This window comes from Notamacropus eugenii, chromosome 5 (assembly GCF_028372415.1).
Source record: "Notamacropus eugenii isolate mMacEug1 chromosome 5, mMacEug1.pri_v2, whole genome shotgun sequence".
In the NCBI taxonomy this organism is placed as follows: Eukaryota; Metazoa; Chordata; class Mammalia; order Diprotodontia; family Macropodidae; genus Notamacropus; species Notamacropus eugenii.
This window is the reverse complement of record NC_092876.1, coordinates 170574288-170597493: the sequence shown is the minus strand read 5'-3', so window position 1 is coordinate 170597493 and position 23206 is coordinate 170574288. Positions and strand designations below refer to the sequence as shown.

At 36.5% G+C, this 23206-nt stretch overlaps 1 pseudogene; it reads right to left on the bottom strand.

Moving 5' to 3' along the window:
* Window positions 1-18440: 18440 nt before the first annotated feature.
* Window positions 18441-19364, bottom strand: LOC140509018 (olfactory receptor 8G50-like; annotated as a pseudogene).
* Window positions 19365-23206: the final 3842 nt, after the last annotated feature.

Below are 23206 nucleotides of genomic sequence, written 5' to 3'. Positions count from 1 at the left end.
TTCTATTCTCTCTTTTGACTTTGTCCCTCCCCAAAAGTGTTTACTTCTGATTACTCCCTTTTCCCATTTGCCCTCTCTTCTATCATCTCCCTCATCCCACTTGTCCCCTTCTCCACTAGCCTTCTGTAGTGCAAGATATACTTTCATACCAAACTGAGTGAGCATGTCATTCTCTCAAGCCAAATGCGAAAAGAGTAAGCTTCCTTTTTTCTGTCTCACATTGTCCCTTTTCTCCTCCACTAAAGAAGTTTTTTCTTGCCTCTTTGATGTGTAACAATTTACCTCATTTCATCTCTCCCTTTCTCCTTCCAAAATATTCCTTTCTCACCCCTCAATTTTATTTTGTTTTTTAGTTATCATCACTTCTTATTCGACTCATGCTGTTTTCTCCATCTATGTGGTGTGTGTGTGGGTGTGGGTGTGTGTGCGCGTGTGTGTGTGTAATTCTTCCAACAACCCAAGGACTGAAAAAAGTCTCACGAGTTACAAATATTATCTTTCCATGTAGGAATGTAAACAGTTCAACTTTAGAAAATCCTTTATGTTTTTTCTTTCCTGTTTACCTTTTCATGCCTTTCTTAATTCTTGTGTTTGAAAGCCAAATTTTCTATTCAGTTCCGGTCTTTTCATCATGAATACATGAAAGTCCTCTATTTCATTGAATGACCATTTTTTTCCCCTGAAGTATTATTTTCAGTTTTGCTGGGTAGGTGATTGGAGGGGATTGTATTTCCACAATACTCAAACTGTTTCTTTCTAGCTGCTTGCATTATTTTGTCCTTGACCTGGGAACTCTGGAATTTGCCTACAATATTCCTGGGAGTTTCTCTTTTTTGATCTCTTTCAGGAAGTGATCTGTGGATTTTTTCAACATTTTGCCCTCCGGTTCTAGAATATCAGGACAGTTTTCCATGGTAATTACATGAAAGATGATGTCTGGGCTCTTTTTTTGATCATGGCAATTTTTAAATTGTCTCTCATGGATTTATTTTCCAGGTCAATTGTTTTTCCAATGAGGTATTTCACATTATCTTCTATGTTTTCTTTCTTTTGGTTTTGTTTTGTAATTTCTTGATTTCTCATGAAGTCATTAACTTCCATCTGTTCCATTCTAATTTTTAAAGAACCATTTTCTTCAGTGAGCTTTTGAACCTCCTTTTCCATTTGACTAATTCTGCTTTTTAAACCGTTATTCTCCTCATTGGCTTTTTGGACCTCTTTCACCAATTGAGTTAGTCTATTTTTAAAGGTCTTATTTTCTTCAGCATTTTTTGAGTCCCCTTTAGCAAGCTGCTTACTTACTTCTCATGATTTTCTTGCATCACTCTCATTTCTTTTCCCAATTTTTCCTCCACTTCTCTTACTTGATTTTCAAAATCCTTTTTGACCTCTTCCATGGCCTGAGACCAATTGCGTATTCATTTTGGCAGTTTTAGACACAGAAGCCTTAACTTCCTCTGATGCTATGTTCTGTTCTTCCTCATCTGAAAGGATGGAATAAAATACCTGTTTAACCAAAATATAACCTTCTTCAGAAGTTTTGGACACAGAAGCCTTGACTTCCTCTGATGTTAAGTTTTGTTCTTCCTCATCTGAAAGGATGGAATAAAATACCTGTTCACCAAGAAAATAACCTTCTATAGTCTTTTTTTCTCCCTTTTGGGGGCATTTTCACTTCCAGTTACTTGACTTTTGAGACTTTTGTGAAGAAGAAAGTATATTCTGGGGACCTATAAGGTCTTAGTTCCTCCAAGGTGGCACAGTCCGGGGAGAGGTGTTTACTCCTCTCCTGACTTGCACACTGCTCTGGGAACAATCAAAATCTTTTCTGCTTAGAATCTGCAGTTGAATTTCTGCACCGTAGCAGCCTCCAACTCCACAGTCAGTGCTTCTCCTCACCCCTGGGTCGAGCTGAGGGATGAGAATCAGATCACTGCCTCAATTTCCCCAGGGGCTTTAGGTAGAGGTCTCCCAGGGCTGCCACTCAGGGCTGAGATTAGATAAATCCTTCAAGTCCCCCAAGGGCTCTAGGTGGAGGACTCTGAAAATGGCAGCTGCCAGAGCCTTTCCACTGACCTTTGAAGCTATCTGTGGCATTTGTGGGTTGAGGAATCAAGGAACTCCTGCCAGTGGCACCATGAATCCTGTTCTGGGTCCTGTCCCTGTTGCTCTATGCTGGTCTGTGCTCCATGCTGGTCTGCATGCCATGCTAGTCTGTGCTCACTGCTAGTCTGCGCTCTGCACTGGTCTGCATCTGTCCCATTCCCTCTATTCTTGTTAACAAAAGTTTTACTGATAGAAGAAATTTTAGTTTAAAATAATCAAAATTATTCATTTTATTCATTCAACACTACTCTCACTTTATTATATGGATTAAAGTCTGATCCTACTGAATCTAGTTCCATCAGATCTTTTCCCCCTGGTTTCCTTGAAGTCCTTGACACTTGCTCTTCCTGTTCAACCCTTAATAGTAAACCCTGATTATTTTTTTCTGGCTCATTAAGATATATATATATATATTTTTAGTAATTTAATTAGTATGATACTACATCAATAAATCAATTAGGTATAATTACCATTAAAAATAGATAAGCTTTACCTACCCATTCACAATAAATATTACTTCAATTATTTAAATCTACTTTCTATAAAAAGTCTTTATGTTTATAATCATTGAGATCCTGTGTCTGTTTTGGACGCATACTATCATATTTTTACACCATCTAGCTCTTTTATATGATCTACAATTATTATTAATAGGGCTGACACATAGTGTAGATTTCTTCTCCAGCTTTTTTACATAAAATCTACTCCTGATCTTTATATTATATTTGTGTATCTCATTGTTATATAATTTCCTGAAAGCAAGTTATTGTTGAATTCAAGTTCTTATCTGCTGTCAGTTTATGAGTAAATTCATCCCATTCACATTCTAAGCTATAATTATTTGTATATTTTGCTCCTTCCTATTTTCCTCACTCTCCTTTCACTCAATTCGTATCCCTTCTCACTTCTCTACTTTACTTCTCCCTACTAACTTGCTCTCTTATACTTTATCCTATCCCCTCCAATAATTCCTCTTTTATCCTTTTCCTATACCCCATCCCTTGGCCCTCTTATTTCTCTTCAAATTTAAAAGATTTTTATACCCTTCTAAATTCTATGTTGTTCCCACTTTTTCCCATTTCTTTTTTCTTCCAATTTCTGTTAATTTACACACCTTTCTATACCCCATCTTATCCTATTACTTATCTTGTCCTTATCCTTTCCCTCCCCCCATCCCTTTATCTAAATATTTATTTTTCAATTTAGAAGACTAGTATACCTTTGCAGATATATTGTTCCCTCTTTAACCAATTCCAGATGAGAAGTGGCTTTCAGAAATGTTCACACTCCTCCCCTATATATATATATACACATACATACATACATACATACATACATACATACATATATATATATACCTCCCCCTCTCTGAACTTGATAAATCTAACCTCAATATAAACAAAAAAGAAGTTAAGGAGGTGAATAGAACTCTGGATAAGTTAGATATGATAGATCACTGAGGAAAATTGAATGAGGACAGAAAGGAATATACCTTTTTTTCAGAGGTACATGGCACATTTACAAAAATTGACCATGTACTAGGACATCAAAACCTCACAATTCAGCGCAGAAAGGCAGAGATAATCAATGCATCCTTCTCAGATCATAATGAAATGAAAATTATATGTAATAAAAGGTCATGGAAAGAGGACAAAAAATTAATAGTAAACTAAATAATATAATACTAAAGAATTAGGGGGTTGAAAAACAAATCATAGAAACAATCAAGAACTTCATTCAAGAGAATGTCAATAATGAGACAACCTACCAAATCTTATGGGATACTGCAAAAGCAGTTCTTACAGGAAGTTTTATATGTTTGAATGCTTATAAGAATGAAATAGAGAAAGAAGAGGTCAGTAAATTGCGGATGCAACTGATAAAGCTAGAAAAAGAATAAATTGAAAATCCTCTAGGAAATACCAAATTAGAAATACTGAAAACCAAAGGAGAGATTAATAAAATTGAAATTAAGAAAACTATTGAACTAATAAATAAACTAATAAATGACTAAACTAATAAATAAAAAGAAAAACATTTTATGAAAAAACCTATAAAAATCAGTAAACTTTTGGTCAATTTGATTAAAAAAAAAGGAAAGAAAAAAATTAAATTACCAATGTCAAAAATGAAAAGGGGGAACTCACCTCCAACTAGGAGGAAATTAAAACAATGATTAGAAATGCCTTGCCCAACTGTATGCCCATAAATTCTACAATCGAAATGAGATGAATGATTATTTTAAAAAATATAAATTGCCCAGAGTAACTGAAGAGAAAATTGGATACTTAAATAATCCCATCTCAGAAAAAGCAATTGAACAAACCATCAATGTACTTCCTAGGGAAAAATCTCCAGGGCTAGATGGATTTACAAGTGAATTCTATGAAACCTTTAAAGAACAGTTAATTCCAATACTATTTAGACTATTTAGAGCAACCGGGGGAAAAGGAGTCCTCCCAAATTCCTTTTATGATACAAATATGGTTTTGATACCTAAACAAGAAAAAATCAAAAGAGAGAAAGAAAATTAAATTATGGATCAATTGCTCTAATGAATATAGAGGCAAAAATTTTAAATAAGATTTAACAAAAAGAATACAGCAATTTATCATGAGAATAATACATTATGATCAGGTGGGATTTATATCAAGAATTCAGGGCTGGTTCAATATTAGGAAAACTATTAGCATTATTGATCATATCAACAATAAAATGAACAGAAACCACAGGATTATCTCAATAGATGGAGAAAAAGCTTTTGAAAAAATTCAACACCCATTCCTGTTGAAAACAATGGAGAGCATAGGAATAAATGGAACTCTCCATAAAATAATAAGCGGTATCTACCTGAAATTTTCAGTAAACATTATATGCAATGGAGATAAGCTAGATGCATTTCCAAAAGATCAGAGGTAGGACAAAGATGTCCATTATAACCACTCAATATTACCATTATCATTATCACCATTCAATATGGTACTAGAAATGTTAGTTGTAGCAATAAGAGAAGAAAAAGAAATTGAAGGAATTAGAATAAGCAAAAAAGAAACTCAGTTATCACTTTTTGCAGATGTTATGATGATATATAGAGAGAATCCAAGAGATTCAAGTAAAAAACTACTTGAAATAATAAACAACCTTGGCAAAGCTTCAGATTACAAAGTAAACCCACACCAATCTTTTGCATTTCTGAATATTAGTAACAAAACTCAACAGCAAGGGATAGAAAGAGAAATCCCATTTAAAGCTAGGGTAAACACTATAAAATATTTCGGAGTCTACCTGCCAAATCAAATCCAGGGAGTATATGACCACAATTACAAAACACTTTTTCCACAAGTAAACTCAGATCTAAGTAAGTGGTCTATCTAAGTAAGTGATAAGATCTATCTCAGTTGCTCATGGGTAGGCCAAGCAAATATAATAAAAATGACAATTCTACCTAAATTAATCTACTTAATCAGTGCCATGCCAATCAAAGTATCAGATAATTATTCTGAAAAGCTAGAAAAAATAATATCAAAATTCATCTGGAAGAACAAAATGTCCAGAATAGCAAGGAAACTAATGAAAAAAATGCTAGGGAAGGTGGCCTACTTTTACCAGATCGCAATTGTATTACAAAGTAGCAATTATCAAAACCACTTGGTACTGTCTAAGAAACAGAAGAGTAGACAAGTGGAAAATCTCGGTACTCAAGATACAGTAGGCAATGAATATAGAACTCTACTGTTTGATAAACCCAAGAACCCCAGCTTCTGGGATAAAAACTCATTGTTCCACAAAAATTGCTGTGAAAACTGTATAACAGTGTGGCAGAAACTAGGCATAGACCAATGCCTGACACTGTACACAGCAATAAAGTCCAAATGGGTACATGATCTAGGTATAAAGATTAATACTATAAACAAATTAATGGAGCAAGAAATAATGTATTTATCAGATTTGTGGAGAAGGGAAGAATTTTTGACTAAACAAGAGACAAAAAGCATTATAAAATGCAAAATGGATAATTTTGATTACATTAAACTGCAAAGTTTTTGCACAACCAAGCCCAATGTAAGCAAGATTAGGAGGGAAGCAGAAAATTGGAAAAGAATTTCTGCAAAAATGTCTGTGATAAAGACCTCATTTCTAAAATAAATAGAGAACTGAGTCAAATGTACAAGAATACAAGTCAACCCCCAACTGATAAATGGTCAAAGGATATGAAGAGGCAGTTTTCAGAGGGAGAAATTAAAGCTCTCTATAGTCAAATGAAAAAATGCTCTACATCAGTATTAATTAAAGAGATGCGAATCAAAACAACTCTGAGATACCATATCACAACTATCAGATTGGTTAACATGACAAAACAGGAAGATGATAAATGGTGGAGAAGATTTGGGAGAGTTGAACACTAATTCATTGGTGGTGGAGCTGTGAGCTGATCCAACCATTCTAGAGAGCAAATTGGAACTATGCCCAAAGGGCTATAAAAAATGTGCATACCCTTTGACCCAGCAATACTGCTTCTAGGACTGTATCCCCAAGGGATCATAAAAGTCAGAAAGAGCCCCACATGTATAAAAATATTTATAACAGCTCTATTTGTGGTGGCCAAAAATTGGAAATCGAGAGGATGCCCATAAATTGGGGAATGGCTGAATAAACTGTGGTATATTAATAAAATGGAATACTATTGTGTTCTAAAAAGTGATGAACAGGAAGACTTCAAAAGACTTATATGAACTGATGCTGAGTGAAAGGAGCTGAATGAGGAGAACTTTGTACACAGCAACAACCACAGTGTGCAAGAAATTTTTCTGGTAAACTTAGTACTTCGCATTGCAATGCAAGGAATTAAAAAATTCCCAAATTTTCCCAAAATGCCTTCCACACCCAGGGAAAGAAATATGGAGTTTGATTGCACATTAAAGGAGATCATTTTCTTTTGTACTATATTTTGGTTTGTTTTATGATTTTAATTCTTCTATGTAACAAGACTAAAGTGAAAATGTATTTAATAGAAATGTATGTGTAGAACCTATATAAAACTGTATGCCAATGGGGATGTAGTCAGACACACTGAGATTTCACTTTATCATGGTGGTGTCATTTTAGTCCTCTTTGAAGATGAAGGACAATAACCAGCCAACCAACCATTTACAGGTGTGACTAGAGGTCTCCATGGTGGTAGAGTTTTCTTGCAACAGAGAATTAGGTTTAAGAGTCTACATTTACCCCACTCAGTAGTCTCTATTTTTTGACTTCAATGGTTACTTTTATAGTAACTTACAGAATGCAGGTTTTATCCATTTTCTTATGTTATTACTTATTTTTATATTCTTCATAGCACCAATCTCCTGCTTCATCAGGCTCTTTTGAGGACGGAGGAGAGGAGGCCCTAGAGAAATCTCTTCTCACCTGTATGTTAATCACTTCTAGACAGATTTATGTGGACCCACATAATGTACATAGGCACATAAAAACCCTCTACATAGTAGCAAATCCGTAGAAATAGAGCAACAATTCATGATAGATAATTTTTGTAAATCACATATGTGTGTGTGCACCTATACATATAAATATATGTGTATATATATGTATGCATGCATACATATAATCATGAAATTCATGATATATATATATATACACACTCATATATATATATATATACACTCATAAGTAAATCGACATATACGTAGATATCCATAAATATGCAGATTATATCTCACTTACTTAAACACATATGTGTAAGACTGCATGACTACATTATGTTTATTTCTACTTGTCATCTGTTTTGCTGTAGGTAGATAGTATCTTCCTTCATAAGTCCAAGTCTTTCCATATTTTTCTAAATAAAGCAGCTCATCATTTCTTTCTCTTTCCATGGCCTTTTATTACATGTAATTTTTAATGCATTATGATCTGAAAAGGATGCATTGATTATCTCTACCTTTCTGCACTGGATTGTGAGATTTTTATGTCCTAGTACATGGTCAATTTTTGTAAATGTTCCATGTACCGCTGAGAAAAAGGTATATTCCTTTCTATTCCCATTTAATTTTCTCCAAAGATCTATCATATCTACCTTATCCAGAGTTTTATTTACCTCCTTAACCTCTTTCTTGTTTATTTTAAGGTTGGATTTATCTAGTTCAGAGAGGGGGAGGTTGAGGTCCCCCACTAGTATAGTTTTGCTATCAATTTCTTCCTTCAACTCCCCCAACCTCTCCTCTAAGAATCTGGATGCTATACCACTTGGAGCATACATGTTTAGTAATGATATTGCTTCATTGTCTATGGTGCCTTTTAGTAGGATATAGTTTCCATCCTTGTCCCTTTTGATTAGATCTATTTCTGCTTTTGCTTTGTCTGAGATTAGGATTGCTACTCCTGCCTTTCTTACATGAGCTGAAGCACAATATATTCTGCTCCATCCTTTGACCTTTATCCTATGTGTATCCCCCCGTTTCAAATGTGTTTCTTGTAAGCAGCATATTGTTGGATTATGGCTTTTAATCCATTCTGCTATCCGTCTCCGTTTTATGGGAGAGTTCATCCCATTCACATTCACAGTTATGATTACAATCTGTGTATTTCCCTCCACCCTCTTTCCCACCATTTGTGCTTTTAACTCTCCCGTCTCCCTTCCCCTCCTCAATAGTATTCACTTTTCTCCCCCTCCTCCTGCAGCCTTCCCCTCCTTCTTTTAGCCCCCCTCCCTTTTAGTCCCCTTTACTCTTATTGCTTCTTTCCTCCCTTTTAGCCACCCTCCCCTTTCTTCCCCCTTCCCCTCCTACTACCTATAGAGCTAGTTAGGATTATCTGCTTAAGGTTATTGTTCCCTCCTTTGAACAAATCAGATGAGAGTACCTCTCAAACAATGCTCATCTCCCTCCCCTCCTTCCCTCTACTATGGTTTTGTACTTCTTCCTGTGATATAATTTGCCATTTTCTGCTTCCCCCTTTCCACACCTCCTATTACATTCCCTTCTCATACTTAAATCATATTTTTGCCATGACATCATTTACTTTATGCCCGTTCCCTCTACATATATCCCTTTTATCATAATAGCTGCACAGTTCTCAAGATTAACAGGTATCATCTTCCCTTACAGGGAGGTAAACAGATTGCCCTAATTGAGTTGCAAGTTTTTGTTTTTGTTTTTTCCCCTCTGTTTACCTTTTTATGATTCTCTGGAGACCTGCATTTGAAGATCAAATTGTCTATTGAGTTCTGGTGTTTTGGTCAGGAAGCTCTGGAAATCCCTTATTTCGTTGAATGACTTTCTCCTTGCCTGAAATGTTATGCTGAACTTTGCTGGGTAGTTGATCCTCGGTTGGAGTCCCAACTCCTTTGCCTTACGGAATATTGGGTTCCAATTCTTTCGATCTTTTAATGTAGAAGCTGCAAGGTCCTGTGTGATCCTGACTGTGTGACCTTGATATTTAAATTGTTTCTTTCTGGCTGCTTGTAGTATTTTCTCCTTCACTTGATAGCTCTGGAATTTGGCAACTATATTTCTTGGGGTTTTGAGTTTGGGATCCCTTTCCAGTGGGGAACGGTGGATTCTTTCGATGACTATTTTGCCCTCTGAGTCTAGTACTTCTGGGCAGTTTTCCTTGATGATTTCCTGGAAGATATTGTCCAGACTCTTTTCTTCATCATGGGTTTCTGGCAGGCCAATAATTCTTAGATTTTCTCTCCTGGATCTATTTTCCAGGTCAGTTGTTTTTCCAATTAAATATTTTAGATTTTCTTCCATCTTTTCATTCTTTAGATTTTGTTTGACTGACTCTTGTTGCCTCATTGAGTCATTAGTTTCTACTTGCCCAATTCTAATCTTGATCGTATTGTTTTCTTCAGTTAGCTTTCGCATCTCCTTTTCCATCTGGCCAATTTTTCCCTTTAAGGAGCTATTTTCTCCATTTAATTTTTGTACTTCTTTTTCCATTCGACCAGTTTTCCCAGTTAGGTTTTGGGTTTCCTTTTCCATCTGATCAATTTTCCCTATTAGGTTTTGAGTTTCCTTTTCCGTTTGATTAACTCTTCCTTTTAGGGAATTATTCTCTCCAGTTAATTTTTGAACTTCCTTTTCCATTTCTTCAATTTTCTTTTTCAGATTGATGTTCTCATCAGTGAATTCTTTTTTTATGGTTTTAAAATCATTGGCCAGTTTTTCTTTTATATCCTTCTTCAGACGTTCCAGGTAATCTAGTTGTGCTTGCGAGAAATTCATAGTCCCATCTGAGGTTTCAGATGGAAGTACAGTCTCAGCTCTGACCTCTTTGGTGTTTGTGTTTTGGTCCTTATCCCCATAGAAAGATTCTATGGTTTTTTCACTTTTCGTCTGCTTTTTCCGATTCATGATGTTGGCTGAGTGTTGTAGCTTTTGGTTCTTTCAGTCAGAAGATACAGATCTTTTAAGTTGAGTTGATGTTTGTCTAGGCTAAAAGCAGGCTTTTTTTGTTGTTGTTGTTGTTGTTTCCCAAATCAACCCTGGGTTTAGCTTGATAGGTGTGTGGGAGGTGTGGTCTGGTCTCAGGATATCTCCTCAGCTGGCCTGAGGCAAAGGCAAGGTCCGGGGATGGTGATCCCAGCTTCCCTATTGTCTTCCCTTTCCCCTGGAGGGCTGGGGCACGCCTAGAGGCTAATGCGTGTTCCCGCCCCTCCTGGGGCTCGTCTCCAGGGCTGAGGTTTGCTTGGGTCTCAGTGCGGATTTTTCTCTGCCCTGGGTTGTCTGACCCTCCAGATAGCCTCCACCACGGTAGGAAGAATCCCCCTTTGCCACCTCTCCAGCCTCTGGTGTTATGAGACCACCCGCCCCCTTCTGCTGCTCCCACTGATCCGGGATCAATCTGGGGAAGAATTTTATGGTTCCCTCATGGTCATCGGGGGGGAGGGGAGAGCACTTACTGATCACTACGGCATCCCAGCTCCTGGATGTTCAAGTAGTGACCCACTGAAGTCCCGTCTTTAGGCTGAAGATTTCAAAGGCTGTTGCGCTGATATCGTTGGCTCGGCCTGGCTTATCTCCTGCTCCGCTGGTCTCGCCCGCCACTCTCGGGCCCCTTGGGTCGCCTCCGCCCTGCCGCGCCGACCGCGCTGCGCTGTGCGCCGGGGTCTTACCCCAGCGGAACAGATCCCTCCCGTGGACCTTCCAGTCCAGCCTGGGCTCCGAATCTGTCAAAGTCCGTCTCCCACTGGATTCTACACCTCCAAAGTCTGGTCAGACTCTCCCCTCAGATATATCCAGAGGAGTTTTTCCAGGAGCTTAGGTGAGTCGTTGCTTTCACTCCGCCATCTTGGCTCCGCCCCCAGCTCATCATTTCTTACACCACAGGAATATTCCCTTCTAATTTCATTCTATCTGGAAGATTCTCTATGACTTCCCCTCCCCCAATTTTCCCCCATTCCTGCTATTCATGGCAACAGTAATTTTACTGATAAAGCAAATTTTAATGTAAAATACAAAAATTATTCAGTTTATACTTCATCACTGTTCTCACCTTATAATATGGATTAAGGTCTGATACTACTGAATTTAGTTCCTTCAGGTCTTTTACCTTTGGTTTCCTTGAAGTTCTGACTCACTGAGATAAATTTTAGTAGTTTAATTGGTATGATATTGCATAAATAGATTAATTAGGTTAAACTGCCATTTTAAATATTATATTAGCTTTGCCTACCTATGCACAATAAATATCACTTCAATTATTTAGATCTAAACTATTATTTAAGGTGTTTTGTGTTTATATTCATTTAATTCCTGTTTGTGTTTTGGTAGGCATGCTATCATTTTTTAATACTGTTTAGCTATTTCATATGATCTAAAACTATTATTAATATGACTTGCACATGGTTTAGTTTACATTTTCTCTTTTGATTAAATTTGATTTTAGCTTCAGCTTTTTCATGATTACTCTCTGTTTCTTTTGACATAATAAATTCTCCTCCTGATCTTTGTATGCTTATATGTATCTCATTTATATAGCATTTCCTGAAAGCAATATATTGTTGAATTCAAATATTTAATCTACTGTCAATTTTTATTTTATAGGTAAATTCATCCCATTGACATTATAAACTCTAGTTATTTGTATATTTTCCTCACTATCCTCAACCAATTCCTTTCTCTCCTCACTACCGTACTTTAGTTCTCCCTGCTACCTTGCCCTCTTATTCCCTAATCTAACCCATCAATTATCCTCTACCCTCACCCTATCCCCTTACCCTCTTATTTCTTTCCAAATTTAAAAGATTTTTATTCCCTTCTAAAATATGCATACATATACATATGCATATATGTGTGTGTGGGGGCATCATACACTGTTTTACCATTTCTGTTAAACTACACACCCTTCTGTGCCCCATCTTATCCTATTCCATATCCCCCACTTATACTCTCCCTCCACCCCACACTCTTACCTTCATATTTCTTACTCAGTTTAAAAGAATTTTATATTCTTCCAGATGTATATGTATAATTCCCTCTTTAATCAATTCCCTCCCCCATCTTATTCCTCTGAGTCAGTTTTTCCTCTCACACTTGATTTGTATGAAATAATTACTCTTTTTCGACATCATTTTGCTTTTTATAATCACATCATATTCCAGTCTACTTCACTATTTCTTTTGAATTACCCAATTATTAACGACAATCTTAAACATATTGTTTACATTTCCGTGTTTGTAAAGTAAACAATTTATCCTTATTGAGTTTCTTATAATTAGTCTTTGATGTTTACCTTATATTTCTCTTGGATGTTGTCTGTCATATTTTCTACTAAATGTTGGGGCTTTTTTGCAATAAAATCCTGAAAACCTTTGAAGTCATTGAATTCCATTTTCTCCATTCATTTTCATTTCATTATTTCATTCAAAAAACTAATTCATTTTTTTCATTGCTTAACTTTGCTGAGTATGATATTATTGGCTGTAACCCCAGTTCTTTGGTTTCTCCATGTAAAACATTCCAAGATCTGCAGTCTTTAAAGGTGCCTGATGCTAGGTCTTATGTAATTCTAATTGTGGTTCTCCCATATTACATTTTTTTTTCTTGTTGTGCATAATATTTTCTCTTTGAGCCAGGAGTTTTGGAATTTGAAAATAATATTCCTATAGGTTTTCCTCGCAGAATCTCTTTCAGATGGTTATCAGTGGATTTTTTTCTGTTTCTTCTTTTGACACTTGTTCTAATGTTTCAGTACAGTTTTCTTTAATTATTTCTTATATATTGTGTGAAGATTATGTTTTTGATTGTAACTTTTGGTGGTCTGATTATTCTTATATTTTCTCTCTTGACCTTTTCCTTAGAGAAGATGTTTTTTTCTTGCAAGATGCTATGCATTCTCTTTTTTTTACATTCATTATATTTTGTTTTATTATTTCTTGGTCTCTTATAACTTCACTGGTTTTCTCTTGTCCAATTCTAACTTTTAAGGAATCATTTTCTTCAAGATTCTGGATCTACTTTTCCAGTTGGCTCATTTTCTTTTTAGAATATTCCTGTTTTCTTAGATTCTTCTTAGTTTTATCTTCAATTTTTCCTTTATGTCTCTTATTTGATTTTTGAATTTTGTTGTGTTTTTCTGTGAATTCCTTTTGGACTGGTGACCATTTGACATTACTCTTTCGGGGAAGGAAAGGCATTTTTTGCTTCAGAATTGCTGTCTAAAGACCAGCACTATTTTCTCTATCTCATAGTTATTGTCCATGGTTGAGTTCTTTCCCCTTTGTCTGCTCATTAAAAAAATAACAGCTTATTATTGTAATCACTGTTTAATACTGTGATGTGGTAGATTGTGCCTCTGCCCCATATCCCTCATACTGTTATTTTCTGAGTTTTGTCTTGGACCCATACTGTGTGCTTTCCCCTTCAATTCACAAGTGGGGCCTCCTAGGACACTATGGAAGTTCTCTTGTTACCTGAGAATGCTCCAGTGACTACAACCTTCAGTTGTCCCCTGTGACCTGGCACCAAAACCAAGAACTCAACTTTCCTTCAAGTGCCCACAGCCAGCAGCATACCTGCCCTTGCTTCTAAACTCACTGGTTGTGTGCTGATTTCTTTTTTCCCAGGACTACATCATGGCAGCACATCTAGGCTTAGCATTCCTTGCCAGCAGAGACTCCCTCAATCTCCTTCTCCTCAGACATCTGATACTCCACACTGTCTAGGAGGTGAAAATTGCTGCCACTGAAGTTGAGGCTACCTTTCAACCTAGCTGCTGTTTAGGAACTGGGTCAACTCAGAGCACTAAAAGTTTATGATGGGGAGAAGAAGAGGTATAAGAAGTGTAAAAATCAGATGCTGAACTTATTGGGAAAGAGATAAATAAAACTAGAGTTCCATAGCTGACAAGAATAAGGGTCTTGAGAAGATAGTACCTGAGTGAAAGAGATAAATTAAATATGTTAAGGTGGCAAGGCCAAGTAAAGAATATACTAAGTTCTCTTCTTGATCCTGTATGTGAGAGAGCACTCATAACCTTGATAAGGGTGTCCAGAGAGATGGTTTCTGTACAAGAGTGCTAGTTTTCAGTAAACAGCAGCCAATGGATGAAATTATGAAAAGCAAGCTTAGGATAAAAGGGATAATAGAGAAGGGTTCTAGAACATGTAGTGAAAAGGGGTGAAATGAGATAGCTTTTGGCTTAGTAAAACATGTCCAGCAGCACTTCCTTAGCTGGTGATCTCTCCTGTAAATGCATTTATTGATTCTTGGTGTCTAGTATATGAGCCTTTTGTTGAAGCAGTACATTAGAAGGACATTGTTTCTAGAGGTGTGCTGCCACAGAGAGCTGTAGTTCTCAATGTCCCCTGGTATATCTTGGGGTATTCATCAATATTTTTTAAGCAAGGGAGTAAATAGGCTGAGTGGCAAGTTTTGCAACCCCAAAAAGGTGTGTTTCCTACACATTAAGACCTGGGACAAAGCTCTGACATCCTTGTATTTATATACATCAGGGTGTTTTTGTCTATCCCTGGCTAGATAGAAGATTGATTAACCAAAGCTCAAGGAAAGTGTCTTATTCCGTAATAGAGATTAAAAAATTGCCAATTATTAAAGTATTATTATACCCATAGAAACAAAAATAGCAATAGTTTGAAGTTTTATGATGAGAATCAACAGTGATACCCACAATTATATTCCTCATACTTGGAACTGCTGAAGAAAAGGTTCAATGGCCAATTGTTGTCAGCATTATAGAAAGAATTTTTCATTCAGTGATTTGTTCAGGTATGCTGCTTATCCAGCTGCTACTCTCAGAGCTCTGCACAGCCTGCTGAAAACATTCTTTATGGGTCAATATTTCTTGAGGCTTCACCTACTTGCCCATTTGTTCTCACAACTGATTCTTACCAGGTCGTTTTCCTGTGGTACCTAAGCTACCAAACTGAGAAACAATGGATCCAGGAGGGGAGGACTCCATTGATATACAGGGAATAACACTGTGTTAGGAATTCATGTTACTCAGAAATAAATCTGGTGAGGCATATACAGGGGGAACATAAGTGAATGATTCAAATTATATCAGTTTCAGCATAACTGATGTCTTTGGTTGATTTCATCAGTGAAACTGCTTTCTCCATTGAGTTGAATTCTTTTGCAGTTACATTCTTTTTTCTCCTGTGCTCTCTACTGGATATCTATTGACATTCTATTTATAGCTCTTTTCTTATACTTTCCTTTGAGCTGTTTTCTTCTGAGTATCTCTATGCTGCTCTCTGCTACCACTTCATGGACTCCAACATAGGAAGAGAGTTCAGTGTTTGTAGTCATAGTTCCAAAGTTATTTATAGGTACCTACAGCCAGGCAACCAGCAAAAGTCAGCAAACCTCAGACCCCAATACTCCTTTTCTTAAATTTGCTTTCTCCTTGTTTCCCTTTAGAATCCTTTCATCTAAGCATGTGTCTAATTTATTTTTCATTTTAGCTTTTGTAATATCCCTGTTTAAATGATACTAGGAACTCTTCTAAAGAAAACTGCAAATACACAGCTTCAAAGATGAGAGGGTGAAAAGTTTGAAGAATTCTGGTGTGGATAGAATTTCCATCGGTAGACAGTATGCACAGAAATTATAGAACCTCAGTGTTGGATTTGACCCTAGGATTATCTATTCTAACTTCTGTACTCAGGCAGAAAAATGATCCACAAAATTCCTACCAGGTATTTATTTGACCTTTGTCATAATACTTCAGTTGATGATGCCCTCACAACCTCCAAAGGCAGCCCCAGCATTTGCAGGAGTGTGAAAGGGAGAATTGCATAAAATGTAATTCTTTTCCATGTCCATAGTTTCTATCTACTGGAAAATGGCCAGAGGAAATCACACTGAGAGATGGAGTTCATTTTTTTTTCTTTCTTTTCCCAATTTTAAAAACAGTTTTATTTGAAGTTTGATTATCAAATTCTATCCTTCTCTCTCTCCTCCCCCCACCCTTCCTGAGATTGTAAGCAATCATATAAATGTTAAACATGTGCAGTTATGTAAAGCATTTCAATATTAGTCATTTTGCACAAAATCATTCAAGTAAGAGAAAAAATGAAAATGAAAAATAGCATGTTTCATTCTATATTTAAGCACTATCACTGTTTTCTCTGGATGTGGATATTACACTTCATCATCAGTCCTTTGGATTGTCTTGGATCATTGTGCTGCTGAGAATAACTAAGTCATTCATGGTTCTTCATTGAACAATATTGATGTTGCTGTGTATAATGTTCTCCTGCTTCTGTTCACTTCAGTATGCATCAATTGATGTAAGTCTTTCCAGATTTTTTAAATCACTCAGCTTACAGTTTCTTATCACACAATACTATTGCACTGCAATGATATACCATAGTTTGTTTAGCCAGTCTTCAACTGATGGGCATCCTTTCAATTTCCAATAGTTAGCCACGAAAAGAGCTGATATAAATATTATTGTACAAATATGTCCTTTACTGTTATGTCCTTTACTGTTTTTTGAATGCCTTTGGAATATAGCCTAAGCACTAACATAGATTTTTAAACTAGAAAAATCTCTTTTTAAATATCAGAAGCAGTTTGATCAATGATTAACTTTCACAGGTACTCTACTAATTTGGAATGCAACTTGTAGAGGTATTAAATAATAGGACAAAAGTAGGAACAGAGACCCATCCTACACTGGCTTGAGAAATTTTTCAAAAGCAGGTCTGGATTGTGCTTCTTAGTTTTTATAGGTGTGGGGCAAGAGTATCTGATTGGTACAAAGCAAAGTTTCTTTGTGTCCCTCTGTCACTGTCTCTGTCTCTGTCTTTCTCCTCTCTTCGTTTTTTTTAAAATATTGTACTTTTTTTAATGTTCTACAATCACTACCATAAAACTTAGATTTTTACCCCCCCCCCCCATCATCCCCCTCCCTCCCCAAGACAGCATACAATTCTGTATAGGATCTACATATACTTTTCTACTGAATACATTTTTACTATAGTCATGCTGTGTAGACGAATTAAAATAGAAGAAATTGTATAACAAATAAAAACATAATACACACACACACACACACACACACACACAGACACATGTTCTGCAACATTCTGTGAATGAATTCCATAGTTCTTTCTCTGAGGGTGGAAGGCATTTTGCCTTAGAAAACCATTGCGTTATTACGAAGTTCCAAGTGTACCAGAAAAAACTCTCACACTGTGGTCATTGCTGTACACAAAGTTCTCCTGGTTCTGCTCCTTTTGCTCAGCATCAGATCATATAACTCCTTCTAGGACTCCCTGAAGTCTTCTTGTTCATCATTTCTTATAGCACAATAGTATTCCATTACATTCATATACCATAATTTATTCAGCCATTCCCCAAGTGATGGGCATCCCCTTGACTTCCAGTTGTTGTCAATACAAAGAGTGGCGCTATAAATATTTTTGTACATGTGAGACCCTTTCCCATTTTTATGATCTCTTGAGGATACAGTCCTAGTAGCGATATTGCTGGGTCACAGGGTATGCACATTTTTGTAGCCTTTTGGGCATAGTTCCAAACTACTCTCCAGAATGGTTGGATGAGCTTAAAACTCCACCAACAATGAACTGGTTTTCCAACTCTCCAACATTTATCATTTTCTTGTTCTGTCATGTTTGCCAATCTTATAGGTGTGATGTGGTACCTCAGAGATGTTTTGATTTGCATTTCTCCAATCAAAAGTGATTTAGAGCATTTTTTCATATGATTATAGATATCTTTAATTTCTTCCTCTGAAAATTGTCTGTTCATATCCCTTGACCATTTATCAATTGGGGTCTCTCCCCTCTTTTTTCCTGCATGCACTAAAGTCATTAACTCATTATTCTAATAGTTCTCCTTTCACTGGAATGTTCTTTTGATAATTTTGTTCAAGGCAATTTTGACATCCCTATTTCTCAGACTGTAGATGAGAAGATTTAACATGGGCACAATGATAATGTAAAAGACAGACGACACTTTTCCCTGATCCATGGAAATGACTGAAGATAGTTCCAGGTACTCCAGAGCCAAAGAAGGCACCAACTGCTACAATATGAGAGCTGCAGGTCCTAAAGGTTTTTGATCTGCCTTCAGTGGATTGAATTTTTAAAATGCTAGAAATGATCAAAACATAAGAGCAAATAATGATGAGGGTTGGGAAAAGGATGTTAAATGAACTAAAGGCCAAATTCAAGACTTCATTGACATAGGTACTAGAACAAGAAAGCTTCAAGAGTGGAAGGAGCTCACAGAAGTAATGATTAATGGCATTTTCCTTACAGAATAGCACTCTAAGCGAGCAACCTATGTGAGCTGTGGCCCCCACCAGACCCAATGCATACACCTGATGTGTCATGATAAGCACACCTGATAGGTCATGAAAAGACTATAAAGAAGGGGATGACATATAGCAACATAGTGGTCATATGCCATCACAGGCAGCATTTGACATTCAGAAATTACAAAAATGACAAAAAAATAGAACTGAGTCATGCACTCAGCATAGGAGATAGTATTCTTCTCTGAGACAAAGGTCACCAGCATTTTGGGAATGGTGATAGTTAATTGACAGAGATCAATGAAGGACAAACTACAAAGAAAATAGTACATGGGGGTGTGAAGGTGAGAACTGAGTCTAATCAATATGATCAGGCCTAGGTTCCCAACCGCAGTGACCACAAAGATGCTAAGGAATAGGAGGAAGAGGGGCAGCTGGAGCTCTGGCTGGTCTGTCAGTCCTATAAGTCTAAACTCAGTAATCAGTGAGTAATTTGCTGTAGCCATTCTTTTTGAGTACAGAGTAAGAAGAGGCAAGAACCTGTTTATGGAAAAAGGAAAAAAATCCTCATTATTATAAGTCTTAAGTGAGAACTCAGAATAGTAAATTATAATATCTATTTTAATTTTCTTTTTTTGGGGGGGGGTCTTTATTTCCCAAAACACAGCTATCGGGCAAAGTTTTAGATACCATGTACCTGAATTTTGGCAAAATATTTGTTCATCAATTTTTGATATTAATATCAAAATTTATCTGTCATCTTGACCAATATCTTACATAACACATCAGTGGTATGCATATGAAACTTAAACATGACAAAACTTCAATAGATCACTAACTTGCAATTGGATCACAACATTTTCTAAAGGTAACATGACAGGTTTGGATTATTGGTTGAATCTAATATGATGAAATTTAATAAGGAAAAATGTAAAATCATTCACAATTATTAAAAACATTAATTTCCAGACCACAACAATATGGAGGCACATTTGAAAATCTACTTGTTTCAGAAAGATCTCGTATTCTTAATAGGCGATGTATTCCACATGTCTAAGCAATGTATTATTGCAGTCAAAAATTAGTGTAATCTTTGGCTACTTGAAGGAAGGTGTAGATTCTGGGAATAAGGAGGTGATAATTGTACTGTTCTCTACCTTGTTCTAAATACACATTAGGACTTTTATCCAGTTTTGTTTGCATTAACTGGGGATAGAGGGGATAGACCTTAACAAAGTGGAGAACATCCAGAAAAGGGCAACGAAGGTCAGGCATGATCTTAAATTCATGTCGTAAAAGGAGAATTTGAATGGCTTGTAAAATTTTAGCCTGGAGATGGGAAGGACCAATGGGACCCGATAATAGTTTCTATGTGTTTATAAAGGTTGGATATGAAAAAGAAATGGTCCACCTTTAGTTTATGCATAAGAGAAATGCATGAAAGTTGTGAAAAGACACCGTTTAGGCTTTTTGTGAGATTGAAATGTACAAGAATTGTAAGTAACCCATAGTAACCTGGGCTGTCTGGGAAGGATTGAATTACCCCTCAGTGATGGATGACCACCACTACTGTAGTGGGTGTTGGGGAGAAGTTATGTGGTATGGTTTAGACTAGATGCAAGTTCTCTTCCCACTATAAAATTCTGCTGTTCTATAATTCTGAGGTGTACTTACGCATGGCACCAAAGTCTCTATTTTTTCAAGCATCTCTTTCCAGACTTCAGTTCCATGCCATTGTCAGAGATAGGGAGAATGGAATGTGGAGATGCCCTTTCTTTGGCAAAGTCCTGAAATTTCATGAATTTCTATTTAGGAGGCAGGATGATGTCAAATTAATGATAGGCTCACCCTCCTGCATTGATTCTCACAGCCTCTTCACTTACTTCCTGGAAGATAAATGTCTTCTGTGAATGTTGTTTTGGTCCTTTCATAGAGACTTCTAATCATTTTAATGTTGATGATAATTAGGGCACAGAATTTAGTCTCTGAAAAGCTGTGGTAATTGATTTCTTCTGAAGATGATTATTTCTAATTGTAATTTTATCCATAGCATACTCTTCAGCCATAGGGGGAAAAAAAAAACCTGTTTGTCAGTGTCAATGGAGTTTCTGATGATGTATTTTAAGGATTTTGTGACTGTTCATGAGATTCTTGGGACCTCATTAGTAGTTCACGGACAGAGACTTCCATTGAGACTCATCTCTTAAGGGATCTACTTTTTCTGGAAAGAAGTCATTGATATTTTCTTCTTACTCTCAATTCTTCCCTTTTTTTCTCTTCAATTGCATGATGAGCTTTTCAGGATATGATCTCAATGCTTTACCTAGAAATTCTGGCATCTAGAACTAATTTATTTAAGTCGTGGATTGGGAATCTTAGGCAGTATCTAAGTAATGAATGATGTTTTTTATGATTAATGTAGTTCAAATTCATATATCACAGAAATTGAGAAAGTTGGGTAACTGGCAGATCTGAGGATTCAAGGGAGGGATGAGAAGGGGTTGAAAATAAGTATGAATGTCATGCACTGAACTTATTGCAGAAGAGATAAAGTGAACTGGAAATCCACAGTCGTCAACAACAAAGATTTTATAAAATAATTGATGAATGAGAGGGATTGCCTGAAAGTTTGAAAGTGGCAGTGCCAAGAAAAGAATATATTAAATTTTCCTTGTTCTGTGTTTTAGAAGGTGTGTGAGAAGGTACTTACATCTTTGAAAAGGGTACCCAAAGACAAGGTGTCTTCAAGGATATGATAGGTTTCAATGAACACCAAAAAATAGAAGATATATGACAAGAAAGATTTAAGTTAAAGCAGAATTTATTAACACTAGAGAAGAGTTCTGGAGTGCACAGTGAAAAGGGAAGAGCTGTGATAGCTTAGGGATACATTAACAGTAGTTGGCAGCATTTCTTTAACTGCAGATTTCCCCTGTGAATGTGTTTACTGAGCTTTGGTGCCAAGTGCATCAGTACATTGGGAGGATGTTGTTCCTGTAGGTGAGCCCTGGTAAATGTGTTCAAGGTATCCTGGAAGATACGCTCACTTTTTGTCTATGTAAGGGAGCAAATAAGTTGGGTAGCAAAGTTATCTACCAAAAAACCTAACAATAACAACAATGAAAAGAAAGAAATGTATGTCTATTGCATGTCAGGACCTGGGACAAAGCTCTGTTGTCCTTGTGCTAGTAAAGATCTGGATGCTCTTGTCTATCCATGGCTAGGTAGATGAAGATTAGACATGTAGACCTAATGGATTAGGGAGTCTTTCTTACAAGGCTCTAGTAGAGATAAGAATTTTGTTTTGAAATCTTGAAGCCATTGTTATAATTACATCCTTAAAAATAATAAAAGTTGCATTTTTATGATGAGATTTGTTACTGGCACCAATATTGCATTCTCAGGGTGCCAGATGAGCATTTGTCATAGACACTATAGAGGGTATTTCTGATGATCTGGTAGGCTATGGTAACCTTATCCAGTTGTTGGTCTCAGAGCTCCACCCAATAGTCTGCAAAATCTTTTTATGGACTGAGGAACACCAGTTAATGGTGGATTAATACCTTTTGAGGCCTCAGGGCTCATTTATTTTCACAACTCTGTTTCTTAATACACTGTTTCCCAAGTGGTCCTAAGTGACCAAAGTGAGAAATGATGGAGACAGGAGGAAAGGACCTCAGTATAACTTCTACAAATTCTATTAATCTTGGAAATTTTGGTGTTGAGATTATGATTCAAAATGATGTCATAAGATATAGATTCTGTCCTGATAAAATTCGATCTCTGATATTCTTCCAACTCCTCAAGAAGTGGCTAACACGAGCACATATATTTAATCCTTTTTTCATTTTTTTTCCATCTGCTTTCATTCTTCAATGAAATTAAATTTGATCCCATGCTTCTCCGTGAGAAATGAGTGACTCCAGTGAGAAATGTCATGATGATGCTTCCCAGGTCTCATTACTACTTTGTACTGAATCAAACACACAGAATTGAGATAGAGTCCTTCGTAACATATCGAGAGTTCTCTCTTAACTCCAAGGGCAAACGTGCTTTCTCTGCCATTTTCTCTTTAGTTCTTTGGTCCATTTGATTATAAACTTCATGGCCAAAAGGTGCCTTTTTTCCCTTAGGTTTACTGGCTCCAGTTCTTGCTCAAAGATCAAGCTTTAAACTCAATTCACTCTGGAGTTCATAGACTGGACATATCTCCACCCACCTAGCACAGAGTGGGTGTAATCACTAAAGTAATTGTTTTTCTTTTACCTTGGAGACCTGAGGGTCTTCCTCTCCCTGTTTGATTTATTTTTGAGGGCTAAATGGGTCATCCCTTGAGTAACTTAAAGAA